Source organism: Terrapene carolina, unplaced genomic scaffold (genome assembly GCF_002925995.2).
Source record: "Terrapene carolina triunguis isolate 2854851 unplaced genomic scaffold, T_m_triunguis-2.0 Scaffold194, whole genome shotgun sequence".
Lineage (NCBI taxonomy): Eukaryota > Metazoa > Chordata > Testudines > Emydidae > Terrapene > Terrapene triunguis.
Window position 1 is genome coordinate 13,389,127 of NW_020664545.1, and position 25,992 is coordinate 13,415,118.

Here is a 25,992-nt window from a genome sequence, read left to right on the forward strand (position 1 = left end):
GAGACACAGCAAGCGCCAAGAAAAGGAGCTCGTGGGCCATTGCGCAGGCAGCCCAGGTGACTCCCCGCTCCAGGCCCGGGGCTCCCACTCCAGCCTCCCCCCCCATCCCGGCCTCCGCTCCCCCACTCCCGCCTGCTGGGAGAGCCCGCCCCCGGGGGTACCATTGACGGACTGAGCGTTGTTCCAATAGGGCGCCGGCCACGTGCGCAAAGTAACCAATGGGGGTCGGTGGGCGGAGCGGGGGGCGTGTGCAGGCGGCGCAGCGAGCGGCTTGTTGTGCGCGCTGCGGAGCTGTTACCCTCCCGCTGCCCAGGCCCTGCCGGAGCCGCCGCCAGGTGAGGCCAGGCTGGCCGAGGTGTGCGGGTAGGCTGGGGCCAGGCCGGACTTGCCTCCTGGCGGTGGGAAGGGGGGCTACGCTGGGCGCGAGAGCGAGGCTGTGGCCTGGGCCTGCGGGGGAGACCTGGGGCCTGTGTGTGGGGGGAGGGGCAGACCTAGGCCTCTTGGAGGGGGAGACCCTGGGCCTGTGTGTGGGGGGAGGGGCGGATCCGGGCCTGTTGGAGGGGGAGACCCTGGGCCTGCGGGAGCACATCAGACCAGAGCTGGGGCCTGTGGAGGGGAGAAGTGGAGCTGGTTGCAGTGGTATTGTGTGTGTAGGATGCAGGCCAGGGGGAGCGGGTGTGGGCTTGTCTACATCCATTTTAATTTCCCACTATTGGTAAGACTAGAGCAACTCCACTGACTGGTGGTCGCAGTGGGTGGGAGTACTAGTGTGGACAGGGATCCCATGTGCATTCACATTAGCACTGTAAGTTAGACCTGCTCTGAATAAGGTTACCCCACATCGTGTTAAATGCCAGAGACTGTGCAAAACCTTGGCTATATTAGCGCTCCACTCGTGTTACCGTCAGTGAGGTTGCTCTGGTGAGAGATTTTTCGAGTAAAGCCGAGTGTATTGACCACCTGTATGTGTAGTGAGCTGGGTGATGGGAAGAATGTGTGTGTGTGGAGAGAGTGTGTATGTGGATCTGGCCCATGGGGAGAGTGTGTGTTGTATCTGCTTCTGATGCAGGGTGATTGATGATGAAGTGTATGTGTGGAGCAGAGCGTGTGTGTGTGATGTTTGGGGGGAGTGTATGTGTGGGAGGGTGTGTTTTGTGCCCTGGTAGAAGCAGATGGGGGAATATTTTGGGTCATGGGGTCTTGGATATGTTGATATTGTGGAGGGGATAAGGAGGAAGGGGCTGGGTCACATAGAGTGTTCTCTTATTAATTTTTGCTGCCTTTGACATGATTGATGACTTAGCCCTCTTGATTGTTGTGATTTTTTTTCTTTTTCTTCCTTATCTTGTACTTGGATGATGTATTGAATAGATGGGGTGTCATACAATTAGTTAGAGTTGCTGACAACTCAGTTTCCTTTGAACAGTTTTTCATACTCACCTCTTTCTGTCTGCCATTGTCCTTCAGTTCTCCGTTTTCGCTTCTTCTGCATACTTTCCTCTTTCTGACTTCATCACCACTTATAAATTCATTATCACCCCTGTATCCCTATATACTCATGACACTTCCATACCCCCTATCCATTCTAGCATACTTAGCTGATGCTGACATCTTGGGTGTCCAGCCACTATCTCAACTTCTGTGTTGGCAGTGCTGGCCCATGCATCCTGCATTCAAGTAATGAGGATGTGTACTGACAATCTACTCAAAACTAGTTACTGGTAAGTAGACCTTCTCATCTTTTCTCCTAATTTCTCTTTTCTGTCTTCATTAATAACTCTACTCTTTCTCATGCGTGCGACAAAGTGGGTATTCACCCACGAAAGCTTATGCTTCAGTACATCTGTTAGTCTTAAAGGTGCCACAGGACTCTCTGTTGCTTTTTACAGATCCAGACTAACACGGCTACCCCTCTGATACTCTACTTTTTCTTGTGTCTCAGCCTGTAATCTTGCTATGACCTTTTATTCTACTCTGCCCCATGTTGTCTTTTTGCTAACACCTGTTGCTTCTTTCTTCAAAATTTGTCCTGTATTGACTGCTAAAACGCTTGTCCATATCCTGGTCACTTCTTCCCTTTATTACTGTAATTTCTTGTCTGGCCTTTCCTTCTCTTGTTTCTTATCCTTCCAGTCTGTTTGAAATGCTGCTGCCAAAGTCATCTTTCTTTCCTGTGACTTAATGTTACTGTGATCCTTCCTTGGCTTCCTGTCTCTGAATTCATAAAAGGAGCATAATCCTCATAGAAGGCCCTACATTGCCTTTAACCCCCACCATCTCTGTCTCTTTTCTTCATTCACTCTCTGCTTCATCCTTTTGCCTTCTTCAAACCTTTGTCTCCTTTCCCCATTCCTATTTTTGTGCCTTCTATCACTTTTACCTTCTATAGCTGCAACATCCTGTCTACATCTGCCAGAAGCTCAGCCTCTTTCCTTTAAAACTCACCTCTCTAAGCAGTCCCAGGAACCTTCACCCTCTGTTTCCTGAAGTGATTCTCTCCCCCTCCCCCCCCCCTTTTCTTTGTTACCTATGTTGATTGTAAGAATTTCAGGGCAGAGATGTATTATGGAAAAGTGTTAGTGGTATCATGGTTAAGGTTGTATCAGACATCTGATTTTCATGGGCCCTTACTATCTGAAGCCCTGAACATTTATGGAAGTAGCTATTCTGGAATAATTACTCCGGAATAGTTATATTGGTACAAGCCCTTTGTGAGCAGTCTTACTTTGGAATAAGTGTCCACACAGGGGGTTATACTGAAACCGCCATTCCAGAATAGCTATTTTGGTAAACTTCCCAGTGTAAACAAGCCCTAAAAATACAGAACACTCTGAGGCTCTCTTTAATTTTTGAGGGTCTTAGGAACATTAGTATTTGCTGCTGGATACAATATAAATTTTAAAATCCTCTTTTTCAGAAATACATCAGGGTGTCTCCAGTTTTTTTGATCTTTGCAGCTACATGACCTTGGCACCTAGAAACCCCAGACTGCTGACCTCATACGTTCACATCCCTATGGGTTCTTGTGTCATCGAATGTTGGTGATATATAACTATTTTTAAACTTACTGTTTATAACTTACCAACTATGCTAAAAAAACAAGGAGTTCTTGTGGCACCTTAGAGACTAACAAATTTATTTGGGCATAAGCTTTCGTGGGCTAGAACCCACTTCATCAGATGTATGAAGTGAAAAATACAGGAGCAGGTATAAATACATGAAAGGATGGGGGTTGCTTTACCAAGTGTGAGATCAGTCTAATGAGATAAATCAATTAACAGCAGGCCTAATCTGATGGTATCCAGTTTGCAAATTAATTCCAGTTCTGCAGCTTCACGTTGGAGTCTGTTTTTGAATTTTTTTGGTTGAAGAATTGCCACTTTGAGATCTGTTATTGAGTGACCAGAGAGATTGAAGTGTTCTCCTACTGGTTTTTGAATGTTATGATTCCTGATGTCAGATTTGTGTCCATTTATTCTTTTGCATAGAGACTCTCCGGTTTGGCCAATGTACATGGCAGAGGGGCTTTGCTGGCACATGATGGCATATATCACATTGGTAGATGTGCAAGTGAACGAGCCCCGAATAGCGTTAGGTCCTATGATGGTGTCCCTTGAATAGATATGTGGACAGAGTTGGCACTGGGGTTTGTAGCAGGGTTTGGTTCCAAAACACCAATCAATAAATAAAGATTGGGAGTGGTTGGGTCATTACAAAACCTAAACTTAATTTCCCCAATACTAATTTCTCCCTACTGTTACTCACACCTTCTTGTCAACTGTCTCTTACCACTTCAAAAGTTATTTTTCCTCCCTTGGTATCCTGCTGTTAATTGATTTATCTCGTTAGACTGAACTCACACTTGGTAAAGCAACCCGCATCCTTTCATGTATTTATACTTGCTCCTGTATTTTTCACTTCGTGCATCTGATGAAGTGGGTTCTAGCCCACAAAAGCTTATGCCCAAATAAATTTGTTAGTCTCTAAGGTGCCACAAGGATTCCTCATTGTTTTTGCTGATACAGACTAACACGGCTACCACTCTGAAACCTGTAACTATGCTGACCCCTTCTGGTTTCTAACAGAAGAGAGGAAAAGTTAAAACTCCTCCCGCTCCTTGTAGGAGACAGTCAGGAGCCCTACTCCCCAGGCAGTCCCCGTAGTTGATCATCCTCAGGGTGTTTGATAAACTGGCATTGCCAGTACATCATCCCTCACTTCCATCAATACTCCCTGTTTCCCTTTACTTACTCTCATCTTCACCTGCATAATTAAGTTTGATGAACCATCTATGATTTGTCAGTCTGACAGTAGTGGTTACTGTACTGATCCAAAGATAAATTGCTGTCTGAGGCTGAACTCAGAGGAATGCAGCTGGGAAAGACATTGCTCACTACCCCTCATATCCCAGCTCCCTTTTCTTTTCTTCCTTGCTGTGAGCACCACATGGGTAGAGGGAGTGGATTTTCAGTTTTCTTTAACTGAAATTTGTGCTGAGGAGGGAGCATGTCCAGGGAGCAATTTTGGAATCTGACAGGCAGAGATAGTCTCTTGATCTATCTTACACTAACACGTGGTAGAGCTGGAGACAAGAAAGGTGCTGATTAGGAGTGCGGGGGGAAGTAGTAGTGGAGGATATAGGAGGGATGGGGATATGCCTTTCTCCCCAATGAACCCTTTGTTTTAATGCCCCCATTCTGAGAGTGGGAGTCTTGCCTGGCAACAGTTGTCTACAGCTCCTGTAGGAGACATCGCTGCTTGAAGGTTTCCCTTATGTCAAGCATCACCATCTATGACATAGTGGCAGAGCTGTGCTATAGAAGGCACTGAAGGGGAGATGTGAACCCAGCTCTACAACCTGCTTCTTTCTGCTTACTATGCTACTCTTTGGGGGGAGCCTTGGAGATGGCAGCAGTGCTAATTAGTGCCAATTGCTCTAGAATTCTAAGTTGGCCTCCTAATCCTAGAAATTGCTTGAACTGGAATTATTAGGTGGGGGGCAGAAGAGGAATGTCCTGACCCTCCACATCATATTCCTTCAGCATTGGGAAGGTCAGGATGGTGACTGGCCTCTTCCATCCTGCTGTCTTGTCTTCTGGACCCTATCATCAGCCTTCCCACCATGAAGTCTGGTTTTATGAACTGGGTGTAATTTGTCAAATTAAATGTATACCCTAAATTAAAAAAACACAGAGGAGCAAAAAACTGTTGTTATGGCTAAACAACAAAGTAAAAGAAGCGGTTAAAGGCAAAAAGGCATCCTTTAAAAATTGGAAGTCAAATCCTACTGAGGAAAATAGAAAGGAGCATAAATTCTAGCAAGTTAAGTGTAAAAGTATAATTAGGCAGGTCAAAAAAGAATTTGAAGAGCAACTAGCAAAAGACACAAAAACTAACAGTAATTTTTAAGTACACCAGAAATGGGGCCACTGGATGATCGAGGAAGATAAGACCATTGTGGAGAAACTAAATGAATTCTTTGCATTGGTCTTCACTGCAGAGGATGTGAGAGAGTTTCTCACACCGGAGCCATTCTTTTTAGGTGACATATCTGAGGAACTGTCCCAAATGGATGTGTCGATAGAGGTGTTGGAACAAATTGATAAACGGTAATTAGTCACTAGGACAAGATGGTAGTCACCCAAGGGTTCTGAAGGAACTCAAATATGAAATTGCAAAACTACTAACCCTTGTATGTAGTATGTAATCCGTCACTTCAATCAGCTTCTGTACCAGATGACTGGAGGATAGCTAATGTGATACCAGTTTTTAAAAAAGACTCCAGAAGTGATCCTGGCAATTACAGACTGATAAGCCTAACTTCAGCACCAGGTAGATTGGTTGAAACTATAGTAAAGAACAGAATTACCAGACACCCAGATGAACACAACATAGTTTTTGTAAAGGGAAATCATGCCTCACCAATCTATTAAAATTGTTTGAGGGGGTCAACAAACACGTGGACAAGAGTGATCCAGTGGATATAATGTACTTGGACTTTCAGAAAGCCTTTGACAAGGTCCTTCACCAAAGGCTCTTAAGCACAGTAAGCAGTCATGGGATAAGAGGGATCCTCTCATGAATCAGTAACTGATTAAAAGACAGAAAGCAAAGGATAGAAATAAATGGTCTGTTTTCAGAATGGGGCGAGGTAAATAGTGGTGTCCCCCAGGGGTCTGTACTGGGACCAGTACTGTTCAGTGTATTCATAAATGACATGGAAAAAGGGGTGAACAATGAGGTGGCAAAATTTGCAGATAATACAAAACTACTCAAGGTCGCTAAAGCCAAAGCTGACTGTGAAGAGTTACAAAAAGATCTCACAAAACTGGATGACTGGGGAACAAAAAGGCAAATGAAATTCAGTGTTGATAAACGCAAGTAATGCACATTGGAAAACATAATCCCAAGTATACATATAAAATGATGGGGTCTAAATTAGCTGTTACCACCCAAGAAAGATCCTGGAATCATCATAGATAGTTCTGTGAAAACATCCGCTCAATGTGCAATGGTAGTCTAAAAAGTTAACAATGTTATGAACCATTAGGAAAGGGATAGATAATAAGATGGAAAAAATCATAATGCCACTATATAAATCCATGGTACACTCACCCCTTGAATACTCTGTGCAGTTCTGGTTACCCTGGTTCAAAAAAAAAATATCAGAACTGGAAAAGGTACAGAGAAGGGCAGCAAAAATGATTAGGGGGATGGAACAGCTTCCATATGAGGAGAGGTTAAAAAGATTGGGACTTTTCATCTTGGAAAACAGATGACTAAGGGGAGATATGCTAGAGCGGGGTGGTCAACCTGTGGCTCCGGAGCCACATGCGGCTCTTCAGAAGTTAATATGCGGCTCCTTGTATAGGCACCAACGCTAGAGCTACAGGCGCCAACTTTCCAATGTGCCCTGCCCCCTCCCCTGAGCCTGCAGTGCCCTTGCTCCTCCCCCCTCCCACCCCATAGCCTCCTGCATGCCATGAAACAGCTGATCAGGAGGTGTGGGTAGGTAGGGGGAGGCGCTGGTGGGTGGGAGACGCTGGGAGCGGGGGAGCTCATGTGGGGGGCTGCAGATGTATTACTATGGCTCTTTGGCAATGTACGTTGGTAAATTCTGGCTCCTTCTCAGGCACAGGTTGGCCACCCCTGTGCTAGAGGTCTATAAAATCGTGAATGATGCAGAGAAAGTTTATAAGGAAGTGGTATTTACTCCTTCACATAACACAAGAAGCAGGGCTCACCCAGTGAAATTAATAAGTAGCAGGTTTAAAACAAACCTAAGGAAGTGCTACTTCACGCAGTGCACAGTCAGCCAGTATAGGGGATGTTGTAAGTTTTAAAAAAGAATTAGATAAGTTCCTGGATGGCTATTACCCAAGATGGTCAGAGATGCAAGCCTATCCTCTGGGTTACCCTAGCCTCTGACTGCCAGAAGTTGGGAGTGGATGCTGCGATGGATCACTCAATAATTGCCCTATTCTGTTCATTCTTTCTGAAGCAACTGGCATTGGCCACTGTCAGAAGAGAGGACACTGGGTAGGATTGATCATTGGTCTGACACAGTGGTTCTCAACCTTTCCAGACTACTATACCCCTTTCAGGAGTCTGATTTGTCATGTGTACCACAACTACTTGCTTCCAAAATCAGACATAAAATGCAGAAGTGTCCCAGCACAGTATTACTGAAAAATTGCTTACTTTCTCATTTTTACCACACTTATAAAATAAATCAATTGAAATGTAAATATTGTACTTACATTTCAATGTGATACTTGAGCCTAATCTGAAGCCTGAGCCCCAAGTGGCAGGGCTGAAACATGTAACTTTGCTTTGCCTTTCCTAGTATCTAGCCTAAATCTCTTTCTGTAGATCAAGCCCAGTACTTCTGATCATACCTTCTGTGGACATGGAAAACAATTGATCATTGTCCTCTTTATAACTGCTTTAACATATTTGAAGACTATCAGGTCACCACTTTTTCAAGACTAAACATGTCCAGTTTTTTAACCCCCCTTCAGAGGTCAGGTATTCTACACCTTATATCATTTTCATTGCTCTCCTCTGGACTGTCTCCAATTTATCCACATTTTTCCTAATGTGTGGTGCCCAAAACTGGACTCAGTGCTGAGTAAGTGGGACAGTTGCCTCCCGTGTTTTACAACACTCTTGTTAATACACTCCAGAATGATATTCACCTTTTTTGCAGCTTGTTGACTCATATGCAGTTTGTGATGCACTATAACCCCCAGATCCTTTTCAAAAGTACTACTGCCTAGGCAGTTATTTCCCATTTTATAGTTGTGAATTTGATTCTTTTTTTCTTCCTAAGTGTAGTACTTGTCTGTACTGAATTTCGTCTTGTTGATTTCTGACCAATTCTCCATTTGTCAAGGTTGTTTTGAATTCTAATTCTGTCCTCCAAAGTTCTAGCAACCTATTCCAGCTTGGTGTCACCCACAGATTATATATAAGCATACTCTCCTCTCTGTTATGCAAGTAATTACTTAATACTACTGGACCCAAGACCGACTCCTGTGTGACCCACTAGATATGCCATCCCAGTCTGTCAACAAATCATTGATAACTGCTCTTTGGGTATGATCTTTCATACAGTTTTGCACCCACTTTATAGAGCTTCTTCTAGACCATGATTCCCTAGTTTTCTTATGAGGATGTCATGTGGGACTGTTAGAAGCCTTTCTAAAATCCAGATATATCATGTCTACATCTTTTCTTCCCTTCCCACCCCCTACCAACAACCAGGGCAGTAATACTATTAGAAAAAGAAATTAGGTTGGTTTGGCTTGTTGTATTGTTGACAAAATCCATGTTGGCTTTTACTTACAACCCTGTTATCCTCTAGGTGCTTACAGATTGATTGTTTAATGTTTTGTCCCAGTATCTTTTCAGGTATCAAAGCTAGGCTGACTGGTCTATAATTTCCCCAGGTCCTCTTCCTTCACCATCTCTTTTTAAAGATAGGTACTACATTTACTCTTCTCCAGTCCTCTGGGACCTCCTTGTCCTCCGTGAGTTCTTAAAGATAATTGGTAATGGTTCCAAGGTTATTTCAGCTAGTTTCTTAAGTATCTGGGGTCCATTTCATCCAGCCCTGCTGATCTGAATACATAACTTACCTAAATATTCTTTAACCTGTTCTATCCCTGTTTTGGCTTGTGTTCCTTCCTTCCCCCTTGTTAATATTAATTTTGTTAAGTATCTGGTCACAATTTGCCTTTTTAGTGAAGACTGAAGCAAAATAGTTATTAAACACTTCAGCCTTCTTGATGTCTTCTATTATTAGCTCTCCTTTCCTGTTAAGTAGAGAACCTACACTTTCCTTCCTCTCTCTTGTTCCTAATTTATTTAAAAAACCCTCTTATTACTGCCTTGCTATGTGTAACTCCCTTTGTGCCTTAACCTTTCTGAATTTGTCCCTACATGCTTGTATTCTATTCATAGAATAGTAGGACTGGAAGGGACCTTGAGAGGTCATCTAGTCCATTGCCCTGCATTCATGGCAGGGCTAAGTATTATCTAGACCATCCCTGACAGTTGTTTATCTAACCTGCTCTTAAAAATCTCCTATGATGGAGATTCCACAACCTTTCTAGGCGATTTATTCCAGTGCCTAAGTACCCTGACAGGAAGTTTTTCCAAATGTCCAATTTAAACCACCCTTGCTGCAATTTAAGTCCATTGATTCTTGTCCTATTCTCAGAGTTTAACAAGAACAATTTTTCTCCCTTCTCCTTGTAACAACCTTTTATGTACTTGAAAACTGTTTTCACATCCCTTCTGTCTTCTCTTCTCCAGACTAAACAATCCCAATTTTTTCAATCTTCTGTCATAGGTCGTGTTTTCTAGACATTTAATCATTTTTGTTGCTCTTCTCTGGACTTTCTCCAAATTGTCCACATCTTTCCTGAAATGTAGCGCCCAGAACTGGACACGCTACTCCAGTTGAGGCCTAATCAGTGCGGAAGAATTACTTCTTGTGTCTTGCTTACAACACTCCTGCTAATACATTCCAGAATGATGTTTGCTTTTTTTGCAACAGTGTTTCACTGTTGACTCATATTTAGCTTGCGGTCCATTGTGACCCCCAGATCCCTTTCCGCAGTACTCCTTCCTAGGCAGTCATTTTCCATTTTGTATGTGTGCCAACTGATTGTTCCTTCCTAAGTGGAGTACTTTGCATTTGTCCTTATTGAATTTCACCCTCTTTACTTCAAATAATTTCTCTAGTTTGTCCAGATCAGTTTGAATTTTAATCCTAGCCTCCAAAGCACTTGCAACCTCTCCCAGCTTATCATCCACAAACTTTATAAGTGTACTCTCTATGCCTTTATCTAAATCATTGATGAAGATATTGAATAGAACCGGAACCAGAACTGATCCCCGCGGGACCTAATCGATTTGCCCTTCCAGCTTCTCTGTGAACTGCTGATCATTAATCTCTGCAAACGGTTTTCCAACCAGTTGTGCACCCACCTTATAGCACCTCCATCTAGGTCATATTTTCCTAGTTTATTTATGAGAAGGTAACCTGAGACAGTATCAAAAGCCTTACTAAAGTCAAGATATACCACATCTACCGCTTCCCCCCTATCCACAAGGCTTGTTACCCTGTCCAAGGAAGCTGTTAGGTTGGTTTGACGCAATTTATTTTTGACAAATCCATGTTGACTGTTACTTACCACCTTATTATTTTATAGACGTTTGCAAATTGATTGGTTAATTATTTGCTCCATTATCTTTCTAGGTACTGAAGTTAAGATGACTGGTCTGTATTTCCCCAGGTTGTCCTTATTTCCCTTTTTATAGATTGACACTATATTTGTCTTTTACAGTCCTCTAGAATCTTGCCCATCTTCTATGACTTTTTGAAGGTAATTAATGGCTCAGATATCTCCTCAGTCAGCTCCTTGAGTATTCTAGGATGCATTTCATCAGGCCCTGGTGACTTGAAGCCTTGTTCTTTCCCTATTTTAGCTTCCTATCCCACCTTATTTTCACTGGCATTCACTATGATAGATGTTGAGTCTTTCTGGTGAAAACTGAAGCACTTCTGCCACTTCCATATTTTTTGTTGTTGTTTCCCCTTCTCATTGAATAATGGGCCTACCCTGTCCTTGATCTTACTCTTGCTTTCAGTATATTTGTAAAATGTTTTCTTCTTACTTGTCTCTGTTTCTAGCTAGTTTAATCTCATTTTGTGCCTTGGCCTTTCTAATTTTGTCCCTACGTACTTGTATTAGTATTTTTTTATATATTCATCCATTGTAATTTGACCTAGTTTCCACTTTTTGTAAGACTTTCTTTTTTGAGTTTTAGATCATTGATGAGCTTGTGATTAAGCCAGGGTGGTCTCTTACCATACTTCCTATCTTTCCAGTGCAGTGGGATAGTTTTCTCTTGTGCTCTTAATAATGTCTGTTTAAAAACTGCCAACACTCTTGAACTGTTTTTCCCCCTTAGACTTGCTTCCCATGGGATCTTACCTACCAACTCCCTGAGTTTGCTAAACTCTGCCTACTTGAAATCCATTATCTTTATTGTGCTGTTTTCCCTCCTATCATTCCTTAGAATCATGAACTCGGCCATTTCATGATCACTTTCACCCAACCTGCCTTCCTCTTTTTAAAATTTCCAACCAGTTCCTCCTTATTTGTCAAGATAAAATCTAGAACAGTAGCTTTCTCCCCTAGTAGCTTTCTCCACCTTCTGAAATAAAAAATTGTCTCCAACAGGTTCTTGGAACGTATTGGATAATTTGTGCCCTTCTGTGTCATTTTCCCAACAGATGTCTGGGTAGTTGAAGTCCTCCATCACCACCAAGTGCTGTGCTTTGGAGTTTTAAAAAAAACCTTGTACACCTCTTCTTCCTGGTTAGATGGTCTGTAGTACACCCTACCAGAGGGGAGGGAGGGAGGCAGGCATAGCTCAGTGGTTTGAGCATTGGCCTGCTAAACCCAGGGTTGTGAGTTCAATCCTTAAGGGGGCCACTTAGGGATCTGGGGCAAAAATCAGTACTTGATCCTGCTAGTGAAGGCAGGGGGCTGGACTCAATGACCTTTCAAGGTCCCTTCCAGTTCTAACCCTTGGTTTTTACCCCTTTTATCCTTACCCAGAGACTTTCAGCAAGTCTGTCTCCTATTTCTATCTCAACATCAGTCCAAGTGTATACATTTTTAATATATAAGGCAACACCTCCTCCCTCTTTTCCTGCCTGTCCTTCCTGAGCAAGTTGTATCCTTCTATACCAATATTCCAGTCACACGTATTCTCCCACTAAGTCTCTGTGATGCCAATTTTTGTACTCATCCTTAGCAATTTTCCGTGTTTCCACTTTTTGCAGGATTCCTTTTATTTAAGTTATTAAAGAGCTCCTGATGATGCCATATTTGCCTCTTCCTTTCATTCCTTTGCATTGGTATAGTTTGCTGATGTGCCTTTAATATTGTCTGTTTGAGAAACTGCCAGTTCTCCTGCGCTCCTTTTTTCCTTGAGATTTTCTTTCCATGGGAGGTTACTTACCAGTTCTTTCAGTTTGGTAAAGTCTGCTTTGTTGAAGTCCACTGTCTTTTTTTTCTGATGCTCTCACATTTTCTTTTCCTTAGAATGCCTGGTAAGGAGACTAATAGTGCCAGGAACCAGGGTGCAGAATGAGCATTATGTGGTACAAAAATAATGGAAGAGAAGAGCTCCTATGTGGGGCAGTAATCCAGGAGAGAACCCTGCCCCTACTTAACATGGGGGAAACCAGTGGAAGAAGGGAAGGAAACTACTGCATGGTGTCTATAGGGGATGTGCACATTTCCCCTCCCCCATTGCTTTTCCCTTATCTTGATACCCCCTCAAACACCACACTTAATAAAACCTAGGGAAATTACCACCCAAAAAAAATTAAGCAATCTAAACTTATTAAATGTAACATCTACTGATCCACCCTTAACACCCATGGTTCATGTTTACCTGCTCTGAGTTTTCCTATCAGTCACAAAGTACCATGCATCTCTAACCCAATATCCACACCAAGTTATCTCTGTTAATAACACTTGCATGGAATGCACAAGCTTGATTCCAACCTCATGTTTCCCTCATGTGCACATAACACACAATAGAATAATTTAGTAAAGAGATGTCTTCAAGCATATGTCATGTTGCTGAAGTTGGAGTTCAGGTTTTGAGGTCCAGTGAGTTTGTAGTGTTGTGTGTACATGTTAGAGGTGCATGATACTGAGTTGTGAAGTGTGAATGAGGGTGGGATGTTAAGGAATGACCCCTTAATTGGATATTTCCTTGCTTTCTAATGGTTAGAGTGAGTCAATACAAAAGCTAAAGATTCTTTGCTTGTAATCTTACATTATAAAAGGTTTTGAGAATTAATGATACATTAGATGAGTTCTAATGTCCAATTTGCTGTCCACTTGCCCGTAGGTCTTGATCAGCATTGCTGACTTCCAGGTTTCTCCTCCCTATTGGTTGTATTTTAGATTTATTTGCGTTTTTCCAAGCCATGTTTATTTTCTTCCTATGTTTCTAATCTTTACAGATTCTAATGTTAAATCCTGTGAGCCTATATCAGTGATCTCACCTCCCCAATTCAGAGATTTGCCACTTAGTAGAATGTTTTGTTTCCATTTCTTCAGTCGGCTTTCAGTGTGTGATGATGATTTTCAGACCAGTTGAATGAATGATGAGTAGATTGAGATGCATTGTATCAAAGATGATAGTTAAAATATATACATCTGCTGCTTTCTCTTTGTCCATTGATCTGTAGTTTGGGTGGACATTTGGGAAAAGGAGGGGGAAGAGTTGAGTGTATCTAGGCTCTAGAGAGTAGGTGGAAGAGAGAAGGAGAGGAGTCCATGCCCGGGAGAGAATGAGAGGCATATGATATGTTTGGGAATGGGAGGGCCTGAAGAGAGGATGTGCATGAGGGGGAATTCAGGCCAGGGCACAGGGGGAGAGATGGGATGAAGGAAAAATCACAACTGGTGGAGAATGTGCACATTGCCTCCCAGGAAAGTAGTATCAGGGTCGGAGGCAGTGAAGGTGGGATTGTTGTGGCCATTAAATAAGTCTTGAATTTGGGCCTGGTGTGAGTTGTCTTTTCGGGTGATGAGAGAGGCTACAGAAGCAACTGTGGTTGTTTTACTTAGCTAAGGTGATATCCCTTTTTAAACTGTACTATAAACTTCTTAGTAGTTTTAAAAATAGCAGGGAGAACTTCTGTAGGCTTTGAATAATTTGTGAAAGGAAAGATGAGCTTTAGCTGAAGTCAATCAGTCTGGCATATCCAGATACTTCCAACGTACAAAGGTGGTAGACAGAGTTGTTCTTTTGGAATAAGATGAAGAATAAAATGCAGAAAAACAAAATCTCATGTATGTTGGAGACTGCCGAGTGAACATAATTGCAACTTGGTAGAACAACTGTTACAGCTGCAATGTTAATTAAATGGGAATTCATATTAAAAGTAAACTGTTAAAGGAACACTAAACTTACAAAGTCAAGCATTGAATTGTTAGTAAATGCCAGAATTATGGTTGTAACCTTAATTCTGCCTCCATGTGAGTATATGTTCTGATAAAATATTTAATTCTGATTACATTAATTTCCCACAGGACCACCTCTGCGTCACTTAGACCTGTTTTTATATGTGAGGGGTTTGCTGTGAGTGCTTTTCCTGATTTGTCAGCCTTAGTGTGAAGGTCTAAACAGTTTCTCCAGAGTGAGGTTTTTATTTCTTTAGCCATGCTTGGTTGTAATGTTGTTCTTGGCACACTAGTGTTGGAGTCTAGGCACCTCAGTGATTCAGTATCAGTCTCTCTCTGGTGATTGTTCATTGGTCTGGCACTTCCCTTCTTGCAGTAGTGTCTCTTTTGTTTTATTTCAGGTGTGGCTTCCAAGGAAGACTGCTCAGTAGGTTCAAAACTTGTGTGGTAGAACAGTGTCCAGTACTGATGGCCAAGTTGGTTGTGTTTACCTCTGTGATTTGCATGGGTGACATGTCAGCAAGTGTCACCATGGCACTGAAGAAACAGGAGGAGCTCTTTGCAGAGGACTGAAGCTCTCCTTTCGGCAGCCCAGGAAGACTCCTGAGGTCAGCCAGTGTACTTAAAAGGGTAAACCCTTGGAGCTGAAACTCGAGTTGGCCATGATAGCTCACCCATCAGAACTTGGTGCCAGCACCACCTGTATCAGTGTAGGAGTCCCTTCCCTCACCAATATTCATCGCTCAAATGGCTTTGTTATATGTCATATATGATACTGAGCCTCACTTTGCTGGATAAGATGAAGCTTCGCATAAGAGGTGAAGGTGCAAAGAGTCAACAGCTCCCCAGCATGTTTCAGTTGAAACCCTGTATTCTAGGCAGCTCCTGTTTTAAGCTTTTTGGATTGCCCTTTCTGCATTTGGGGAACCACTCTGTGCTACTCAGTCTTGCCCAAACACTTCTGGGTGTTCTGTGAGGCTGCAATGAAGCCAGTACCAGTTTTAAGGCATTAATCTTGCCCTCTGTTACCAGATGTCAGATCTGAGTGCAGTCAGAGTGCTTTTTGCACCAAAGCCAAGGAAAGGAAACTCTGGCACAGTTGCATTGAGGTCTCTGGACAGTTAGCATTGGTGCTTAGCAGAGCACTTGGAGTGCTACAGGGCCCTCCTGCCCTCCGTTGTCTAAACAAATCCAGGTATTTGAGTGAAGGTAAATTGACTGTCAGAGTGATGGGAACTGTATTTTGGATAGTGATGAGCCAGAGGACTCTGCCTATACAAGACTGTGACTCTTCAGGCAAGAACCCTACCTACTTCCAGTTCTTACAGTAGCTGTCTAAATCAGCCAAATTGTGATTTGTAATCTCTCCAGGGTTCTGCAGTCTCTCAATCCTGTAAATGTGAGGTACCTTATTTTAGACTAGCTGGAGAGGGTGTGGTGAATCCTTTGACTAACTTCAAGATGAGGTAGCTGTACAAAGTCCATCCTTCATGAGACTGCCACTGGTTAAGTCTCTGATTTCCCCTCCTCCCTCCCCCCCCAAGCTCTTGGTGATGGAGGTGGCCATTACAAGAACTTTTGTTCACTGTATTGTGCCTCAGAATCCTAAATGGTGACACTGAGATATATTCCAAAGTGGTTTCAGTCAGACCAGTAAACCTGTGTGCCATAGTCTACTAAGTCTTCTTGACCAGAGATCAGGTGGAGCTTGGTAAGAAGGCCTCAACCCTCATTGAGCCTCTTTTCTCCAAGAGGAATACCAGGAGCTTATGAAGCTAGTTCATGAGGATGCAGACCCAGTCTACTTTTGATGCAGGTATTATAGTGGCAAGAGGTGCTGCCTCATGAATGAATGTCTGCTTGGCTGCAGGCATAGAAGTGCTGCATGACTCAAACATTCTAGAAGTTGTGGCTATTGGGTTTGCACTCGCCATCCTAGCACCAAGCATTTGGCAAACATTCATATAAGGGGGGAAAAGAAAAGGCTTCCCTTGGAAATTGTTCATGTTGATGGCTGGTTTCAAAAGGAAGAAGCCCAGTATCCCCTGCACTGGGTATTCTGACTCAACAACAGCAGAAGCCAAAGGGTCCTAAGACCCTTTTCTGCAGGCAGAAAATAACAAAGAATTTTTCTAAAGGTTCTAAAGTACTTAGTCTGCCTTATATCACTAGCAGCCTGCCAGAACACTGTTCCCCCTCTTCCCCCTTCAAGAGAACTGGTCACCTCTGTTCAAGAATCCTGAGCACTGTTTGATAAGACTACAAACTTAGATTTTTTAGAAAATAGGGACAAGACTGCAGGTTAACTCCCCCAAACATGAGTGCTCTTGAGCTACTCATTAACAGGAAAGATTCTGGAGGAAATTTAATCCTTCCTGGCACACAGTAAATATGCCCCATCTTACTGGGAGAAACAGAATGTAGGTGTTTGAATCCGAACCAGACACTGAGGTTCCTGTGTCCATAAACAAGTGTAGTTGGAAGGAAATGAGGTTGGGGACATGTATTTCACAAGTGTGTGAATATGCAAAGCCAGAGGACTCTACCTTAGAGGACTCTACCTAACTCTTTTGTAGGTAGCCTGATGAGATTTGGCTTTGGCAGAGTCTGGTCTCAGATCTAGGACAGGGGTTCTCAACCCTTTTTTTTTTTTTTTTCCTGGAAACTCACGCCTCCCCCAACATGCTGTAAAAACTCTATGGCCTACCTGTACCACAGTAACTGGTTTTCTGCATTTAAAAGCCAGGGCCGGCATTAAGGGGTAGCAAGCAGGGCAATTACCTGGGACCCCATGCCACAAGATCCCTTGCGAAGCTACATTGCTCATGCTTTAGCTTCAGCCCCAGGTGGCGGGGCTCAGGACCCTGGGCTTCAGCCCCATGCAGTGGGGCTTCAGTGAGTGTAATACTGACCCTGCTTGGTGGACCCCCTGAAACCTGTTTACGGTCCCTCAGGTGGCCCCGGACCCCTGGTTTAGAACCACTGATCTAGGATACCCTTGCTTTATCTCGTTGTGGGAACCTTCTCACTGACAGCTTAGCTGTTGACAGGGTAGAGATTCACAGACATGGTATCTCTAATCAGGTGGCTTGTGTCCTGCCACCTTGGAAGAAATCTACTAGAAGAACGTACTTTTTGATGGTAAGGGATTGTGGTATGATGCAGTCAGATCCAAGTTGGTACCTCTACTTGGTTACCTTCTGTCTGAGCCTGATGACCAATTTCATCTAGATAGCTTTTGTGGCTATTTACCTGTCATGAATTATGAATTAGTTAAAATTTTACATCAGTGTGTCTGCAGCCGTTGGGTTAACACAGAGCATGACCCTTTGAGATTTTAATGTGTACATGACAAAACTGATGAAACCTTTTGAACCTCTCAGGTCCCAAGAGGTTAAGTTTCTTATAGAGGTCATTTTCTTGGTGGTAGTGAACTTCAGCCTTGAAAAAAAATCTGGTATATGGTGGATCAGTTGTTGGGCCTAAAGTGGTCTTGAAGACTTAGCTGAGTTTCTCTCTCTGTCAGAGTTCCCGTGGCCATCCTGGTGGTGTCCTCTTGTACTTTGGTTCTACTTTTAAATTCTCGAAGGGCTTTAGTCTGTTATCCAATGCTGTTCCCAAGAAGATCTTCACTAAGTGGATGTTGGAATGTTTTTTTGTATTCTGTCTCTTTTGAAATGAAATGGTTGTGGCGTGACTTCCACAGTTCAAGGCAGGGCTGCAGTCATGGTCTGTCTCAGATGTTTCCATCACTGATGCTTGCAAAGCGACTAAAAAGATGCTCTGGCCACACATTAAAAACATTTATTTCTTGGATTTTTTGCCTCCAGGAGGGATTCCGGTTTCATTCTCTATGCTCTAGAACAGTGATACTCAGACTGAGGCTCATGAGCCGCAAGTGGCTCTTTAATGTCTCCTGCAGCTCTTTGCAGCACGTGATATTCAAACACTTCAATTATTAACCAATGTAAGGCTGTCTACACTCCCCAGCTTGCAGCGGCACAGCTGTGCTGCTAAAGCCTGGCCGCTGTAAGGCACTCAGTGTAGCTGCTGTTTGTCAGCAGGAGAGCTCTTCTGCCGACAAAATAAAATCACCAACAATGATGGGTGGTAGCTTTGTCGGTGGGAGAGCATCTCCTGCTGACAAAGCACTGTCCACGCTTGCCCTTTTTTTGTCATTAAAACTTGTTGGTCGGGGTGTGTTTTTGTTTTTTTCACACCCCTGACTGACACAAGTGGCTGTACTGCCCCCAGCCCTGCACTCTGGTGTGGAAGGGCAGAGGGCGGGGCTGGGGACAGTAGGGCTGTGCTGGAGGAGCTGCTGGCATGGGGCTGCCCAGCGGCCCCATGTTCTGCTCCTTTTCCTGCTGCAGTTCCAAAGTCTCTGGCGCAGCAGGAGGAGGACAGAGCCTCCTCTCTTTCCTCCCTCCTCCCTCCCCCCCCCCGGTAACGTGGGATGGGGAGAGCATGGGGGCCCTGGGCTGGGAGGAATCACGTGGAGGGTCACATGCCCCCTTTTAGCTGGTGCCCTCCCACTCCCCCTAACCCATAAGAAATGGATTTTACTTGCACCACTGTTCCTAGCTTGCCACCTGCTTAGCCATTATGTAAATTCTGGTAAGCAGACTTACTCAAAGTAGTTCCTTTTTAAACAGCAGATTTAACAAATACAAATTCATGCCTTTCAGGTGGCATAGTAGAAGGGCAAGCCAGTGATCTAATGGAAGAGCAAAATTCAGTGGCTCTTATTCAAGCATAGTCCTAGAATCTACCAATTCATGCTAAAAGATGGGGAACTACTTATATATGTGTACTGCTCGATTTTAAAAGATTGATTAAACATTCTTTTGACATAACTGACTGGTATGCAGGCTTTGTGTACCCGTTTAAAATATAATATCAAAACCGGATGCCAAAAATGTGCTTCCTTTGTGGAACAAAACTTAAGGGGTAAAATCCTCAAAAGAATAATGGCCTTTAGAATATATCTAAGTAGGATTTTTGACAACTGCCTTTCTATGAATGTAAACATGACAATTTTTTGTATCTCTGCAATTAAGTGAAGCTTTGCTCATGTTTGTGATCACTGAGTTGAAACTGTTATGGGTGGAAGTTTGAGTATCAAGACCGATTCTGATCTTACTGGTCTAACTCCATCGACTTCAATGAGCTACTCCAAGCTCTTACCAGAGTGAATGAGATCAAGTGGAGATGCCCCGTTTATTTGCCTCAGCACATAACAATAGGAACAGAGTAATAATTGAATGCTTTAATTTATTTTTTTTCAATATTTATGTATACATACTTTCAGGCCAGAAATAATGACAGGGAACAATTGTTGAATTAAAAAAAAACAAAACAAGAAAACCTAATTATTTGTTCTGGAAAAATTTTAGGCAGAAGATGACCTAAAAAAAATCACTTGTCCTCTGAAGATTAATTATGTCATATTTGGAAACAATTCTTTAAACTGTGAACCGGGAGTTTAGTCCTATTGTAGTGTAAAACTTGACTCATCCCTAGCTATGGAGTCTCGAACAATGCTTTCAATGTTAAAAAAGAACTTCAACTCTCTTTTGGTACACTCTTTTCCCTTATGCTCCTTTTGGGACATCCTACAAACTGCAGAGTGTTACTCATGGATAATATTTTTAGAGAAGGGAGAACTACATGTCTCTAATTCTGCTTCTCTAAAGAGAACCTCTTACAAAATTCCCTCCAGGATTCTCACTTGCCTTCTGTGTAGATTTTGGAGGTTACTTTTTTAAGGTGTCTTATTTTTATTTTCTTCCATCCCTGTCATATTTTTATGTTAAACTTGTATTGGCATTTCTTTATAAAGTTTTGCATCCTGTGCAGTCAAAGGAACTGGCTGAAATGTTTTGAGGGGCAGCTTTTATTTCTGCAGGAGGTTGTGTGTAACAGCTAGTAGAGGACCTGCTGTTCTACTTTCCCACTACTGCTGAGAATCAAAAAGAAAGTTTAACAGCTAGACTTGCACTATGTTCCCTCTGACCATTCAGTGTCCCCTCTTCTCCCTTCTGCACTACTCCACGCATTAAGCCACCCACTCTACCCTGATGTCACTTCCACTCAGTTTCACTGTCCTCCCTCAGGAATACTTGCAATGCCTATGTGCGCGCACACACACCCCTTCTGTTTTGGAACAATGGCCTCGGCCTCCTGCAACATTCTCTCTTCTCTCCCTCACTTTAACTGGTGAGAAGGGTTGTAGATTTTTCTCCTCTTACCAAATCAAGGTGAAGGGTTTCCTTGATCTATATTTTTTTCATCCCATTACTTGAAGTACTGAGGCAAAAATGTTCTCCTTCTTACCCTCCCAAGTTGGAGAGGTGGCCAGTTCTCTCTCCCATACCTGTATTCCAGGTCAAATGGGTGAATAATCTTGAGTGGGATAAGCGGTGGAATCTATGTTCATAGACTTTAAGGTCAGAAAGAACCATCATGATCATCTAGTCTGACTTCCTGCACACTGCAGGTCACAGAACCTCACCCACCCACTACTGTAATAGACCCCTAACCTCTGGTTGAGTTACTGAAGTCCTCAAATCATGATTTAAAGACTTCAAGTTACAGGGAATCCACCATTTACACTAGTTTAAACCTGCAAGTGACCTATGCTGGTCAGTCAAGCAGTGACTCAGGCATTCATTTTGTTCACTGCTCCAAGCAATACTACTCTGCAATGCATGGTAGGGGAACCCAGGCTCACCCTCTACTCTGGGTTCCAGTCCAAGGCCCTGTAGTGAGCTGTTCAGTACGGTTGGTGAAGTCACAGACCTGTTCTTTTCCCTGGACTACCTCTTATCATGCTTCTTTAAGCTTCTCCTTCATCAGCCTTCCTAGTCAGACCCCTCTGTAATGGCCTACTAGACAAACCCTTCCTCAGGGGTTCCTATCTCCCATTTCGTCTCTTACCTCAGGGAGAGATGCTGCAAGCTTCCTCCCTGCTCCCCTCTGTTGCCAGCCTCCTGGTGAGCTTCCTTCTAATTAGTGCCCCCCACTCAGCCTATATCAGTTTGCAGCTTAATTGGCTGATTGGGCCCACCTGGGCTAATTCAGCTCTTTCAGGCTGGTGTGGGGAGTACACCCCATTACACTTAGCTAGTGACTTCCATCAGTTCAGTGGTGTGATTTTTTTTCAAACATTATCAGCAAACATGTACTGCTTGAATGGTTCACCTCTAGCCCTGAAATTTATTATGGTTGATGGGTGGTGATTAGATGTCCATAGCAGCGGCATCTTCTTATTCATCACTTAGTTATCTACCTTTTGAGTTGAGAATATTGGCAAGAAAATGAAGGGGAATAAGTGCTTGATCTGCTTGCTTCTTTACTGCATGTAATTTAACTTTGTTGTTGGGTATTTGCTTCTTCAGTGTCTCTTGATGTTCTTTCCAAATTTCAACAGCATCAGCAATAGAGCAGCAATCTGTCTGCAGTTTGTTCCAGGCTATGGAAATAGGTTTCAGTATATTCAGCTATCCTCTACATGTCTTTTAGCCTGATGTTGACTACTTTGGCTGTGGTAGTTCCATCTATTTTATCACAATTTTCTGCATAAATTGTCATAAGAATAGACCAGTTCTTAATATAGCTCAAAACAGTCAACCACTAAATTCCATTGTACACCTTTGGGGGAAAATTAGTTGGATCCTTTTGCTCCCTTCAGTGAAGCTGCAGTGAAGTGGTCGTTACGAAAGTATGTTGCAATTTCAACAACATTTTCTTTTATTCCTGGGGTTGTACTTAAGTCTTTGGCTAAAAGATGTATCAAATGATAATTGCACCCATATATTACAAGTTTCAGGTTCCTTTAATTGTCTTCTAAGTTTCTTCTCATCTTTGCTAAATTTGGAGCATTGTTTGTGACAAAGCTACTCACTTGACACTTTGAGTTTTTGTTCAGTCTATTATAGCTTTTACTGCTACTTCTTTTAAGTATTCTGCTGTATAGGCATTCCTGATATATAAATAGTTTCTATAAGATAGACAACCCCATATTCTGTTGTCACAGTCCCATATTGCTGGATCATTGTGTACATTGCTTCACCCATCAAGACTCAGATTAATGAACTTTCTGTCAATGTTTTTTGCACACTCTTCAATTTCCTTCTCGTAGGCTGTATTCAGCAACGTTTGCTTTGCTGGGTAGTGTATAGCCTAGTTGTAATGATTGAACCATGCCTGTGAAATGTTTGTTCTCAACAAGATAAAAGGGAGAACTTGTTGCATAAATGAACTGAGCAATCTTTTCCTTTATGGAGACTTGCTGGAATTTGCTGGTCCTGATTATTAACTCATCTGTGGTTTTACTGGATGATGAAGTCGTCTCTCTTTTTGATACAGGTAATTTCCTGTTGGATGTGTGTTTTAGTTGCGGCGCTACTGGTGGTATCAGCAGATAGCTCTGAAGTTGTAGATCTTGCAGGTGATAACATTCATAACTTGTTATGCCTAGCTGGACTCTGAAACAAAATGGTGTTGTTTTTTTTAAAAAGTCACTCACATTGAGTTATTACTCAGTGTCCTGCTTTAAGAAAATGAGCTTGTAAATGAAAGATTCCTCCTACTCCAGCTCTTTGTACCACTGTTTAAATGAGAAGTTAAGCCCAGTTTTATCATAAGGATAATCATAAGGATTATCTAAATCTGTTTAAACCCTCATCTCTTGCATTTACCACATAGCTTGGAAATTTATTTTTAAATGTTAAAATTAATAAATCCTAATAAAACTTTACTTTTAAACAGGAAATATCTACTTAGGACGTTCGATTATATTGAGCAATAAAAAATAATTTCAGCAGTCCAACAGTGTAAGTAAAAATGTAATTGATAAATACTCCCAAAACAAACTAACATACCAATTATATATGAATGCATTTTGAAATGCATAAATCAACCCAAAACACAAATTTATGATAATCTAAGTTACCATTTACTAGCATGATAAGCAGTCCATAAGAGGGGTGTAAAAATAAGTTTAGTAACTATTTGATCCAGATTGAAGACAATGTGGACATGTCTGAACAAAGTCCTTGCCGTCTGAGGAGCATTTTTCATAACGTGATTTCATTCAGAGAACCATCTCTTTGTTGCACTGTTTACATTTGGCATGCTTCTCTTCTATCCAAAGGTACAGGAATTCCTGTGAAATATTCCCATTTCAAGACATGCAATGATGGCAGATTTTTTTGCCCCACGCCAATTCCCAGTGTTGGAATCGACACTATAGTCTGCACTCTGAAGAATCTTGTCCCTTCATTCCATAGTGTCCTGCTTTGACATCAATGTTCCTTTTTCTTTTTGCACACTCTGGTCCTTCTGCTTCATTACATAACTCCCCTACCCACAGAAAAACAAAAGAACTAACAGTCCAGGACTTCTGCTTGTGTAAGCCACATGCCTTTTGCTCTGCAGTGTTATATTTATTTGCAGACATAGAGGGAGGCAGTTGATAAATGAATGGCTTTCTGTTTGTATCTATATCGGTATACACCTACAAGGAGACAGAACATGGCCATTTACTTGAAAGTGCCCAGAACCATCCAGAAGTGAGGGCAGGTAGTTACTGGGTAGCAGAGGTTTTTTTCCATGAGCTGGAGAGCAAGTTTCCACGGTGGATGAAGTAATAAATATTCATAATTTGAGAACTAACTAATCACACCTCAGGTAGGGAGAAGCTATAAAATAGAAGTATGAGACACCCCCCACCCCCACCCCACCCCACCGGTGGCTCAGTGGATGATCCTGATGAGATACATGAGGTGTCTCCTGGAGTCAGAGGCTGGGTACCAATGCCTGTGATGACTTTGCCAGTCTCTTACCCCTGGGTTCCCCACAGGATTCAAGCCCTTAATACATAACCTATTGTGCCATAGTGATAAAGCTTGACCTCAAAAATAAGATGTTTTTTCCCTGATTCTTTCTTTATATAGAAACTGGGAAGAGCTTTCTTAGCACTGTTCTTGATGATCTTGCTGGACTGCAGGCTTTACTTCACTAGTACTGAAATGCCTGGATTTAAGTTGCAGACTTGAATGAAATGGGCTGAAAGATTATTTAGAACACTAAAGGGATAATAAAGCCTGGAGCTGAATGCACTGGGTTGAAAGTTTTCACCTACTGATTTAGGAAATGTTGAAGCTCTAGCAAGGAGTGCACTAAGATGGTAACACAACTGTGTACTGTATGAGGTAACGAATTTTCTACATTTGTTGTGGAATGTATCGCTCTAAATGACGGAATAAGTGACCTTTTAAATACTTGTTAGCCTCTTTGAAATTAGACAACTCCTGGACAAACACCATGATTGCAATAAGGTTGTACATGTATCTCCTATTGACGTAAGGAGAGCAGGCAGAACCTTAGACAGTCCAAGTCTTTAAAAACACAAGCAGATTGAAGTTCCCATAACAACTTTATCTGCCTCTGAATTCTGACCGCTTGCTGCTCTCATTCATCCAAGGGAGACAAGCATTGCAGCCAGTTTATATTTAAACCATATGTACTATACTACAGTTTCTAGGGTTCCTAGAAAATTTGCCAAATGCCCTTTTGCAAGAATAAAACTTGATAGAATCCTCTTTGGTTACTTATGACTCTGTCAAACTAACCATTTGGTTGGAGATTTTCCATTCTTGACATCTACCACAAGTCAGACTTGGGAAAAAAAAAAATATATATATATATATATATATATATTTTAATAAAAATGGTTAAGGAAAAATAGTTTGGCCAATATTAAATTTCCAAACATTTTTAACATCATGAGCCAACTTCCTAGTCTGGACTAGGAACTCTGTGTTTGGCTTGGGTAAAGTCCAAGTCCAACTTCCTTCCATTGTACCCTCAAATTTCACCCAGATTTGACTGTGAAAAAACATGCCATTTTTAAAGGCACAGAGATCTTTGTCGTAACTCATTCCTTAATTTACTAAATTCCAGCTGCACTGCACATGCTGCCACGTCTGTTAAGCCTCCTGCATATGATATGCACAGAGTTGGAGTTTGAGACAAGATACAGTAAGATGGGTTGCTTGCATCAAAATATGCTTGGGTGGGCATTGGTAGGCTATGAGTTCATCTTTCCCCTTCCACTAACTGATGTTGAGAGCAAGGGAGGCAAGTATTAGTGAGTGTGACATTTTACAGACAAGGTAACTGAGATCGAGGTTACACAGGGACAGCTCTGGCAGAGAACCCACATCTGTAATTTAGCGGAGCTAAATTTAATCAATTTTGCCACACTAACTCCAAATAAATATGCCAAATCTATGTCCTAGGCTATGTTTTTTGTAAAATGGGGCTACACCAGTATACTTACCTTCACAAAATGCTTTGCCCACAGAGGAAAGTATAAATGCAAAGCATCATTAACAAATAGCAGCTAGTGAATGGACTGAAACTTTGGCTCATAACCAACAGACCACATTCCCTTCCCAGAGCTAGGAGTAGAGCCTAG

The 25,992-nt window shown here is 42.3% G+C and overlaps 1 protein-coding gene across 4 annotated transcripts in view; it reads left to right on the top strand.

Moving 5' to 3' along the window:
- Positions 1-259: 259 nt before the first annotated feature.
- The window catches only part of ELAVL1 (ELAV like RNA binding protein 1), a 96,716-nt gene continuing 70,983 nt past the window's right edge, over positions 260-25,992 (top strand). The window contains exon 1 of one of the 4 annotated variants that reach the window (XM_024203232.3): positions 260-335. The gene's annotated coding sequence lies outside the window, so the exon portion shown is untranslated. Of the gene's footprint in view, positions 356-2,994; positions 3,038-15,092; positions 15,116-25,992 lie in introns of those variants that run through there. The other 3 variants (XM_024203234.3, XM_024203233.3, XM_024203235.3) reach the window with 3 other exon arrangements.